This window comes from Symphalangus syndactylus, chromosome 18 (genome assembly GCF_028878055.3).
Source record: "Symphalangus syndactylus isolate Jambi chromosome 18, NHGRI_mSymSyn1-v2.1_pri, whole genome shotgun sequence".
NCBI lineage: Eukaryota > Metazoa > Chordata > Mammalia > Primates > Hylobatidae > Symphalangus > Symphalangus syndactylus.
Window position 1 is genome coordinate 25,704,213 of NC_072440.2, and position 12,670 is coordinate 25,716,882.

The following is a 12,670-nucleotide window of genomic DNA, read 5'->3' on the forward strand; positions in this document are numbered from 1 at the left end:
ACAATAGTAAACTCCAGTAACTATCAGCTACATGAAAAAGACTGCAGTGGATTCTTGTGTGGTGACCAAGAAAGGGGTATCATTTTTCATCATGCAGTCCACTGTAATTAACCCACAAAACACAGCTGGTATTCACAAAGCAGCATGCCAGAAGTATGTACAAAATAAGCCACAGTCCTGGAAGAACTTATGTTTTTACATGTTCTTACCCATGGGAAATTTAAAAGCAAAAAAAGGTACAGAATTAGTTTGTCCAAAGACAAAAGGGGTAACTTAACTGTTATACTCAGAACAGGCTCCAAAACTCTTGATCGGAACCTTGAAGGGCACCTTAGACAGAAAGACAGCATTGCAGCCAGAAAGAACAGTGTAAGAAAGCCTTAGAAGTACTTTCAGGGTCAGTGAAGAAATCAACCAGGCTGGCACAGTGGCTTTGAATTGGAGAGCAATGTAAGAAAATGTGCAAATTCGGCGAAAGAAACTACCATCAGAGTGAACAGGCAACCTACAGAATGGGAGAAAATTTTTGCAATCTACCCATCTGACAAAGGGCTAATATCCAGAATCTACAAAGAACTTAAACAAATTTACAAGAAAAAAACAAACAGCCCATCAAAAAGTGGGCAAAGGATATGAACAGACACTTCTCAAAAGAAGACATTTATGCAGCCAACAGACACGTGAAAAAATGCTCATCATCACTGGTCATTAGAGAAATGCAAATCAAAACCACAATGAGATACCATCTCATGCCGCTTAGAATGGCGATCATTAAAAAGTCAGGAAACAACAGATGCTGGAGAGGATGTGGAGAAATAGGAATACTTTTACATTGTTGGTGGGAGTGTAAATTAGTTCAACCACTGTGGAAGACAGTATGGCAATTCCTCAAGTATCTAGAACTAGAAATGCCATTTGACCCAGCGATCCCATTACTGGGTATATACCCAAAGGATTATAAATCATGCTACTATAAAGACACATACGCACATATGTTTATTGCGGCACTATTCACAATAGTAAAGACTTGGAACCACCCAAATGTCCATCAGTGATAGACTGGATTAAGAAAATGTGGCACATATACACTATGGAATACTATGCAGCCCTAAAAAAGGATGAGTTCATGTCCTTTGCAGGGACATGGATGAAGCTGGAAAGCATCATTCTCAGCAAATTATCACAAGGACAGAAAACCAAACACCGCATATCCTCACTCATAGATGGGAATTGAACAATGAGAACTCTTGGACACAGGGCAGGGAACATCACACACCGGGGCCTGTCAAGGGGGCTAGGGGAGGGATAGCATTAGGAGAAATACCTAATGTAAATGACGAGTGGATGGTGCAGCAAACCAATATGGCACATGTATACCTATGTATCAAACCTGCATGTTGTGCAGATATACCCTAGAACATAAAGTATAATAATAATTAAAAAAAAGAAAATGTGCAAATTATAAAGAACCTGAAATGAACCCGTGAAGACTTGCACTTGATCTCAGAGGCAGTGGAGAGCTCTGGGAGCCTATTGCACAGGGGACAGATACAAAGGATGACGGAGAAGTTTAACAGGAGAGACTAGGGACTACAATAAGCTCTGTCAGGTGGTGTTGATAGTGAGTTTGCCTGATGTAGCCAAAAGAGCACTAAACTTCAGCTTGACTTCTGGGACCAGCTCTGCTAACTGGCTTCATGATCCTGGACAAGTCACTTAATCTCTTTGGACTTTCATTTTCTCCATTCCAAGGATCCCTTGGGGTTAGGGAAAGCATCTTTGGAGACAATAGCAAGGCAGCATGAATGGACCAAATAGGTAAGAGTCTGTGCCCCCCAAGTCTTGCTTCAACCAAATCAAATTTTATCTGTTTTATTTTTATCATTACTATCAGTTTGGGGACTTCTGTGTAACATTTGGAGAAAAGTTTCTGCTACTTAAAAAGTTTTGAGAAAAACGACTGTAGGAGTCTCCTTCAAAGGCATAAAATTCTGAGATTCTCTAAAGGAGAGCAGTTTTGCAAGAGAAGATACAATAGGACTTGATAACTGATTGGATAGAGAAGGGAAACGTGAAGGATGTCAAGGAAGATTGGATGACTGGAAGACATGAAGCAAAAATGAGCAGAAGGAATAGGAGACAGTTCCTGGGAGAAAAGGTTGAGCTTTCCCTAAAATGTGTGTGAAGTCAAGAACTAGAATGGAAGTGTTTTCCCTTTGTTGTTTTTCTAATACTCTCAAAGTCTTTCACTATAAGCTACAACATCCAAAAATAATCTGTTTAGATTATTCCAAACATAATCTAAAATATCATATATTATGTCTTTCATTATTATTTAGAAATGGAATAAATACAATTTCCCAGAATACAATTTTTTTTTTTTTTACTTTTTTGAGATGGAGTCTCTGTCACCCGGGCTGGAGTGCGTCATCTCAGCTCACTGCAACCTCAGCCTTCCAGGTTCAAGCGATTCTCCTGCCTAAGGCTCCAGAGTAGCTGGGATTACAGGGACACGTCATCACGCCCACCTATTTTTTGTATTTTTAGTAGAGACAGGGTTTCACCATGCTGACCAGGCTGGTCTCGAACTCCTAACCTCAAGTGATCCACCAGCCTCAGCCTCCCAAAGTGCTGGGATTACAGGCATGAGCCACCGCACCTGGCCAAGAATACAATTTTTAAATAAGTTTTTAATATGTTCTTAGGCAAAATGCTTTTACTTTGGTGATACAGATATTTGTAGTAAATCTTTAGGGTTTAAATTATTGGCTTGAATTTTCTATTTCCCACATGTAAACAAAGTCAAAATGCCACACGTAAACTTGGCATTTTTCTCCTAAGGTGTTTCTTTTAACATAAAGAAATATGAATTTGATATGTCCTGTTTTGAAATGTTTCCTTTGTCCTGGATTATTCATACAAGATTTTGGATAGTATATGCAAGAATGCTTTGAACAAATGAAACTATAACCCTTCCATGTGTAAAGTCAGCATGTATTTTAACTTTTCTTTCACAATTACAGTATCACACACAACTGGGAACAAAAGCTACAGGGAACAGAGTGTAATGGATCGTGATGACTATTTTAGAACAGCTTGAACCTCCTTGTAGCCTACAAGAAGGCTATGTGAGCTGAATTCAAAAGTGCTGAAAATGGATTCTACTGCAAGCTGCAGTTACAGGGGCAAATATGCTTTTTTATAACTTACAATAGAAGAAATCTCAAATAAAAGGACGCATCTCAATGGGAAAATATGTTATCCCCTATGTCCTTCCATTCTGTGCATTTCTTTTTAATAGGAAGCATGCACATAAATACAGAATGGTTTCTAAATTACTAATATATTTTGTTCCAATTGCTTGCCACTAATGCAACAAATTGCATTTATCATTTTATTGATGTTATGGCTTTTGTCTCTTGTGAATGGAATTATTACTACTACAGCAAATCAATTAGATTTAAATGTTTTGAGGCAAAAGAGAGATCAAATCTAAAATGCACCATATTTATGTTTAAAATAATTGTATTAAGCACAGAATAAAAGGAGAAAAGGAGAGAACTGCACCATACTTTCGTTCTAGTCCAGCTTTTAATATCTTCAAAGTATATTGCCCTTGTTCTATCACCTTGGCAGTAACTCTCATAGAGTACAGGACCACTTTTGTTCAAATTAAAATTTTCAAGCTATGCTCAGCACCAGTGGATTCTTAATGAACAGAAACCTCCTATATTTTGGAAAATCATGTCCCTTCAGTATGACTGGAATAATAGCTTTCAATTCCTTGCTGACAGATTATAAGCTAATACATTTGGGGAAGATGATGACCAAGGACATCTGACATTTGATAATGCTGTTCTGACACTAAGGTGATCCCACACACCCCTCACCCCTTGACTGGGAAACTGGCATGCTCAAATGAAATCCTTTATCAGGAGAGAATGCCATTGTTGAGTGGTTCCTTGTTTGCTTGAGAACAATGAAACACAGAGAGATTTAGTTGCCCATCAAGCACATTAGTTCACAGAAAAAAAAAAAGAACACTTTATTAATCTTCTTTCTCCTAGTCTGAATCTTCCCAAGCACAATGCTCATACTCCCTTTTTTTCTGTGCTGTGACTCCTCAAACCATTCCTGAGAGAAAGACACAAGTAAGAATTTAATGATGCAGAACAGCAAGTGAGCCCTCTCTGCAGTGTACCCCATAGCAATGAGAATGTGCTTCCCATGACTCAGAATGAATCAGATGGAGAAGAAAAAATAACAGCACAAAACCGCAGCTTCAAAAATAAATGACAATGTGCGATCTGCAGAAAGGAGACTGCATTGCTGAGCATGGTCCCCCAGTGCAGCCATCCTGCCTGCTGCATTCTCCAAGGGACAAGTAGAATGGAAAGCAGGCTTTTCTTCCAAAGGAAATCAAAACACTCTGTTGTTTAAACACATTCTCACAAAATAAATCATTTACCTCCGTTCTTCCAAGCGACATGTTGTATCAAAATCAATGGCATATGTCAAAGCTGCCCTTTATGTGAAAATTTCACACATATATATGAAGGCTCACACAGAATAAGGGCTCAAAATACAAATTTATGTATTTTTTCAGAATATTTACAGAACATATATATAAAATTCATGAAATCTACATTTACATATATATGTATTTATATGTATATGGGATCTATATTTACATATATATGAAATATTAAAAAGGGAAAGTTATTTAAGTTACACCTACTTTTTCCTTTTTAATAATTTCTTATTGAAATCAAAGATGTCTCTCACTAGGAATAGCCAGCAAATTTCCTTATGTGAAATGCTAATAAAGGGCAAAATTTATTTTATTTTTCTAATTTTATCAACAGAAGAGCAGCCAGCCTATGCTGACCTAGACCTACTCCCTCTTTCTACTTGCTGCTGGAATTGCCCTTTCTTCTATCCTCCCCTCTCCTCCCACAGTTACCCAGATCCTCCCCAACCTTCTCATTCCCACCATTCCACATTCCATGCTCCACCTTTGATTTCACCCCACAGCTAGTGAGTTGTGAAATTTATAGTAGAGGACAAGCTGTCAAGGAAAGAGAAGAGGAATCAGGGCAAGGAAAACTTCTCTGAATGTTCCTTGCTTTCTACCATACCCCAGTGCAATCTGTGAGAGAAAGAGACAAGAAAGAATATCCCAACCTCTGCTGCTCCTCGCTACCCAGCCTCTCCCACCTTTGCTGACTGATTTAGCAAGAACTGGGAGGAGAGAAATAGAGGGATATGTGAAAGGAGGAGGAGACTGCACAGGATCAGATCCCCACTCTCCCCCCATGCCTTGGCACAATGTAAGTTTCCTGGAAAAAAAGAGAGGGAAAACCCTTAATTAACAGAGATTGAGGTCTTACCACCCGGCAGAATAAGGCTCAAAATACAAATTTACTTCAGTCACTTTCCTTGCACACCCAAGTTTGCAGCCTGAGAGTCATAGCTGGTACTTTCTCGACATGGTAACAAATACCTACTTTAAACCAAAAGCCAACACAGTAACTTAGAGTAAAAGGATAGAGGCACTTCTATTAAAATTAAGGATCAAAACAAGAGAATACATCATCTCATTCTCCTTTTGAATTCAATTTCAAAAATTAAGGAATAGAAACAAAAAAAAACACTTTATTAGAAATAAGGACACAAGATCATCTTATATAGCCCATATGAGAATTGAAAATGTCTCAAATTAATTTTTTAGACTTCAGCAAAGTAATCTGATACAAGATAAATATACACTTTCAATCTTGCCTAATAGCATCAATGACCAAAGAGAAAATGAGAAAAAACCAAGTTTATACAAAACAACAATATAAAGCATAAAATATTTGTGAATAAACCTAACCAAAAAGTGTGTGATTAATATGAAGAAAACAACTGAATTTTGCTAAGGGAATAAAATATTTATATAAAAGAATAGAGATGCTGCATAAAAGGATGTAAAGATCAAATACCTCTAATACTAATAAAAGGCAAATTTTATTTTATTTTTTATTTTATCAACAGAAGTGTGAGCCAATAGTCAGCATTCACTGAAGGCAATGAATATTGGGAGTTATTATTACCCAGCTATACCAAGGATTGTTCAAGGTATTTTATATATTTTACATTTTATTGTATCTTTCCAACAAATCTATCAAATATTACTATTGACATTTTAGAGGTAATGCATGTCAGAGCACAAACGCCGATCTTTTATTAAGTTTGACACATTAACTTTGTTAAAATGTCTGGATTTTCACCTCCAAAGCATATGGTTTAAAAAAAAACAACTCTATAAATTCCATGGGATTTTTTTTAACATGGTAAAATTAATGTTCTTCTAAAAGGTGTGAAAGGCATGAAAAAAAGTTTAAAGAGCAATTTTACAGAAGAATTAACAAAGAAGTAAAAAGAGAAGCAGACACTAGTATACACAAACTTTAAGTATTTGATCAAGGGAGCATCAGAAACCAATGGAAAAAATATTGATTATATTTTAAATGATGTTGAGAAAATCAGCTATGGAGGTTGGGGGGGGGAATTGATCCTTTGCTTCACATCACACATCAAATTAAGTTCCAGAAGTTTTAAAGAATTTTAAAAACACATCATCATCATCATCATCATCATAAACTAGAAGAAAACATAAGGATAGACTGAGAATAATAGCAAAAAAATTTAGAAAGAAAAAGTTCAAAAAACTTAACTATATAATAAAATTTCAAACTTCTATATTCTATGAATAAAATGTTAAGGTAAAAATACTGAGGGAAACATTTACAAGGTATATGACAAAGAGTCAATATATTAATATATAAAGAAGTTCCATGAATCCATTTTTTAAAAAACAAACACCCCAGTTGAATACGGACTGAGAATATGAATAGGCGACTTACAAAACGATTGCTCATATATTCTATTTCTACTCATGTCAGAAATAGGTGTCGGTTTGGTAAATTGTTTTTTGCTAGTAATTAAGTTGTGCCATTTTTTAAATTCATTGGAATAAATTTTTATAGTATCCTCATACATAATTTAATACCTATAGGATCTAAAGTGATGTTCCATTCTTAATTCTTGATATTGGCAATTGTAGCTTTTCTTTTTTGTCTTTGTCAAACTTTCTTGCACAGAGATAACTTTTGTTTGGGTTGAACTTTTCTGTTATATTGTGTGTTTGCTCTGTATCTCATTATTTTCTGCTTTCATTTTTATTATTCCTTTTCTTCCCCTTTGTTTGGTTTTAATTTGCTGTTCTTTTTCTAACTTCTTGAGATGGATGCTAAGATCATTGATTTTCACCCCTTCTTGTTTCCTAACATATGCATTAGTTATTATAAGCTTCCCTCTAAGCAAGGCTGCATTCCTAAACCTATAAAGCAATTATCGTGATTTGCCTATTCATTAAGTGAAAGTGAATTAGGTGGATTAATTTTTTAACAGCAATGATAATGGAAAAAATGGTGACAAATGAGATAGAACTTTTGTTTAAAAATAAAATGGTAAGAATAGATACTAATCATAAATGAACAATGATTTCAGGAAAGTAAAAAAAATTTTCCTAAATGTGAATCAGATTTTGTGTTTATCTTCCCCTTAGGGAAAGTAGTCTCACAACTGATGTTCCATCCTCTTTTAATGGATCCAATGTTCATTTTTCCCAAAGCATTGATATTACCATACATGATCCCTAGTGGTAGCAGCGATTAAAAAAACCGTTTGTAAAATCATTGAGCCAAGTTCAATAGATGAGGGGAAGTGAGGGGCATTCCTACTGATATTCTGTACCTTTTTACCAGAATTGATGAAATACAGAGGAAAAGAGAAAGAAGTCTGCCCAGAGCCCCAGAATCAAAGCTGGTTCCCAGCCCAGTCCCATCTCATAGTTGCCAGCCTCCTCTTTCCTTTCAACATGACAGATGCCACTGTGACCTTCTCCAAGGACTTTCTGGCAGGTGGGGTGGCTGCGGCCATATCCAAGACCACAGCAGTGCCCATCAAGTGGGTCAAGCTGCTGCTGCAAGTGCAGCATGCCAGCAAGCAGATCACTGCAGATAAGCAATGCAAGGGCTTGACAGACTCTGTGGTTCATACACCCAAGGAGTAGGGAGTCCTGTCCTTCTGCCACAGTAACCCGGCCAGTGTCATCAGATACTTATCCACCTAGGCTGCCAACTTTGCCCAAGGTAAATAGAAGCAGATCTTCTGAGGTGGGGTGGACAAGAGGCCCCAGTTGTGGTGCTACATTGCAGGCAATCTGGCCCCCCCCGGGTGATGCCACTGTGCCACATCCTTGTGTATGGTGTACCCTCTTGATTTTTGCAGCTGCTTGACTTTGTACCCATCTAGCAGCTACTGTGGGTAAAGCTAGAGCTGAAAGGGAACCCAGAAGCCTCAGTAACTGCCTGGTTAAGATCTACAAATCCGATGGAATTAAGAGACTGCACCAGGGCTTTAATGTGTCAGTGTGGGGTATTATCATCTAAGAAGCTTCCTACTTTGATATCCGTGACATTACAAAAGGAATTCTTCCACATCCCAAGAATGCTAACATCTTCATCAGCTGGATGATCGCACAATCTATCACTGGCATTGCTGGGATAGAAAGTCATTCCTATCCATTTGACACTGTTTGCCACCACAAGATGACACGGTCAGGGTGCAAAGGAACTGATATTCTGCACACAGGCATCCTTGACTGCTGGAGGAAAAGTGCTCGTGATGAAGGAGACAAAGCTTTTCTCAAAGGTACGTGGTCCAACATTCTTAGAGGCATGGCTGGTGCTTTTGTGCTTTTCTTATATGATAAAATAAAGAAGTACACATAAGTTATTTCCTGGATTTTTTCCCCTTTGAACAGGCATGTTATATTATTTAAAATATCTTGAGCCTTGTTGATAGACTCTGGGTTGTGCATTCATTAATGTCAACTATTTACTGTTGAAAATCAGAAGCAATAATATTCATATGACCAGTTCTCACTTAAAGCCGTTTCCATCATGATGATGGTGATGATTATGATTATGATTATGGGACTCAATTACATTTTTTATTTCAGTCATTCCTGATAAGTAACAAATATGAACAAATAAAAATATCTAAGATACAAAGAAAGAGAAAGAAATCCACAGTAACTGAAAGGGGTTCAAATCTATCAGTAAATCTGATAGATTGGAACAATCGAATTGGAACAGAGCTCTGTCAACACACGCACACACACACACACACACACACTCACACTCACCCTAAAAAGCTTTCACAAAAAGGAAAACTATTACCTCCCAAGAGTTCACTCTGTTCTCTCCTGTTGTCTGGTAGTGGAACACCCCAAGGCCAGTCCTTGCTCCTCTTTTCTTTTTGATCTATGTTCCTGTCCTGGATGAGCCTATCCAGTCTCGTGGTTTTAAATATAATCTCCCAAATGCATATTTCATTCAGATTCCCTTCCCAAACTCCAGGCTTGTACATAAGCATTTGTACTGGACATCTGAAATTTAGAACGTCAAAAATTGAACCCCTCATCTCCTCCTATAAAACTTACTCTATGTGCAGTCTTTTTAATCCTGGTTAATGGAAACCCTAGCTTTTTCCTTTTTATTTTGAATTAATTTTAGGCTCATGGATAAGTTGCAAAAATAGTACAGAGTTCCTGTGAATCCTTCACCCTGATTCCCCCCAAAATAACATCTTACATAACTACAGTTCAAGTATAAAAATCAGGAAATTGGCATTGGTACAATACTGTTGACTAAACTATGGATCTTTTTCGATTTCACCAGTTTTTATATTCACTTTTTTTCTTGATGTATGAAATGTTCTAAGAAATGTTGTTACATGTTGAGATATTTGTAACCAGCAGTAGATACAATCAGTATGTAGAATTATTCCTTTACCCCAAACAAGCTCCCTCATGTCGTCTCCCCTCCAAGCCTAACCTCTGGCAACCACTGATCCATTCCACATCTCTATAATTGTGTCATATTGAGAATGTCATATAAATTGAATCGTATGGTAGGTGGCTTTTTGAAATTGACATTTTTTTCTCTCAGCCTGATACCTTTGACATCCATTCAAGTTGTTACATGCATTGTTTTTATTTTTTGTCTGAGCAGTATTTGCTTATATAGATATACCACAGTTTGTTTATTCATTCACTTGTTGAAGGATATTTGTGTTGTTTCTACTTTTTGCCTATTAGAAATAAAGCTGCTATGAATAATTTGTGTACTGGGTTTTGTTTAACATAAGTTTTCATTTCTCTAGGATAAATATCCAGGGGTGGCATTGCTGGATCATATGGGAAGTATATGTTTAACTTTATAAGAAATTCCAAATTTTATTCCTGATTAGCCATACCACTTTACATTTCTGCCAACAATATCTGAGACCCAGTTGTTCCTCATCCTTGTCAGCACTTGGTATTGTATTTTTTACTTTAGGCATTCTGATAGGTATGCAGGAGTATATCATGGTGACTTTAATTGCATTTCCCCAAGGGTTAATAATGTGAAACATCTTTTCATGTGCTTCTCTGCCGTCTTTTGGATATGTATTTGTTCAGATCTTTTTCCCATTTTCAAATGGGATTATTTTCTTGTTGTTGAGTTTAAATTGTGTGTCTGTGTATATTGATAGAGACAGACAGACAGACAGACAGACAGACAGACAGATGGATGAATGGATAGATAGATGAATGGATAGATAGATAGATAAATAGACAGACAGACAGATACTGGATACAAAGCCTTTGTGGGATATGTGATTTGCAAATAACTTTTCCGAGGCTATGACTTTATTTTTGTTTTCTCAACAGAATATTTAAACAGAGCAAAAATTTTTAATTTTGATGAGTCCAATACACTGTTCGTTTTCTTTTATGGATCATGCTTTTGATGTCATGTTTAAGAATTCTTTGCTTATCTATAGGTCATGAAGATCTTCAGTATTTTCTTTTTAAGGTTTTATAATTTTACACTTTACTTTCATTTATGGCAAATTTTGAATAATTTTTGTATAAGAGATTCACCATCTTCTCAGTTATTCAGGTCAATAGCTTTGAAGTTATCTTTGAATTCTCTCTTACTCTTATATCCCACATCAAAACCATTAGGAATTTCTACTGAGTCTACCTTCTCACCAGTTCCACATCTACCACTCTGGCCTGGCCCATTATTATCACTCATCCATTTTCTATCCTTGTTCTCTATCCTCAACACAGCTACAAAACTGACCTGCCTATCTTTCTTTCTTCCGTCCTTCCTTCCTTCCTTCCTTCCTTCCTTCCTTCATTCCCTCCCTCCCTCCTTCCTTCCTTCTTTTCAGAGACAAAATCTCGCTCTGTCACCCAGGCTGGAGTGCAGTGGTACCACCTGCAGTCTCAAGTCTCACTGCAGCCTCAAGGCTCGCTGCAGCCTCAAGGGCCCAAGCGATCTTCCTGCCTCAGCCTCTCAAAATGCTGGGATTATAGGCATGCGCCACCATGCCTGGCCAAAATTGACCATTTTTAAGGCATAAGAGAAATTGGGTCACTCTTCTGCCCTCCAGTGTCTCCCATTTCTCTACAGGATGTGCTCCCTCCCTTACTTCTCAGACCACATTTTCTAGTACTTTACATTCAATCTCTCCACTCCCTCCCCACTGGTGTCCTTGTGTTTTTTAACCATACCAGGCATACTCCTACTTTGTAGCTTTTGTACTGGCTGTTCCTTTAACTGAAATGCTCTTCCACCAGAAAGCCACATGGCTAACTCCTTCATCTTTTTTAAGACTTTGCTCAAAATTATCACCTTTGCGATGAGGCCTATCCTGACCACTCTAAACTTTCAACCTGCTACCTGTCACCCACCAGCACTCCCAGTCACTCTTACCTTGCTCTGCCTTTTATTTTGTCCATTGCACTTATCATCTCCTAATGCATTTCCTAATTTGCCTGCATATTATATTTGCTATCTTATTGTCTATTGCTACCCTGCTAGAAAATAGCCCCATGAAGGCAGAATTCCTTGTTTTGTTCACTGACATATCCCATGCTCTCAAAAGTGCCTGGCCGTCATAGGGACACGGTTAGTCTTTTTTTCAGTGATAGAATAATAGCACATTTTAAATTAGTGATTTGCAAAGTATGGCCCACCCACTCCTGTGGGTTCCCCAAATTCTTTCAAGGAATCTGCCAGATCAAAACTATTTTCATAATAATATTGAGATGGTTATGTCTTGCTCTCTGTATTAGGCAGTTCTTGCATTGCTATAAAAAAATACCTAAAAAAAAAAAAAAGAAATACCTAAGACTGGGTAATTGATAAGAGATTTAATTGGCTTATGGTTCTGTAAGCTGTACAGGAAGCATGGCATGGGCATCTTCTTCTGGGCAGGCCTCAGGAAACTTTTACTAGTAGTGGAAGTTGAAGCAGGGGCAGGCACATCACGTGGCCAAAGCAGGAGCAAGAGAGAGAATGGGGGGAAGGTGCCATACTTTACAACAACCAGATCTCACAAGAAGTCACTCATTAGTGCAAAGACAGCACCAAGCCATGAGGGATCCACCCTCATGACCCAAACACCTCCCACCAGGCCCCACCTCCAGCATTGGGGATTACATTTCAACATGAGATTTGGGTGAGAACAAATATCCAAACTATATCACTCTCTGGGTTGACAT

General features: G+C 37.6%; 1 pseudogene; it reads left to right on the top strand.

Moving 5' to 3' along the window:
* Positions 1–7,905: 7,905 nt before the first annotated feature.
* LOC129467765 (ADP/ATP translocase 2-like) lies at positions 7,906–8,843 on the top strand (annotated as a pseudogene).
* Positions 8,844–12,670: the final 3,827 nt, after the last annotated feature.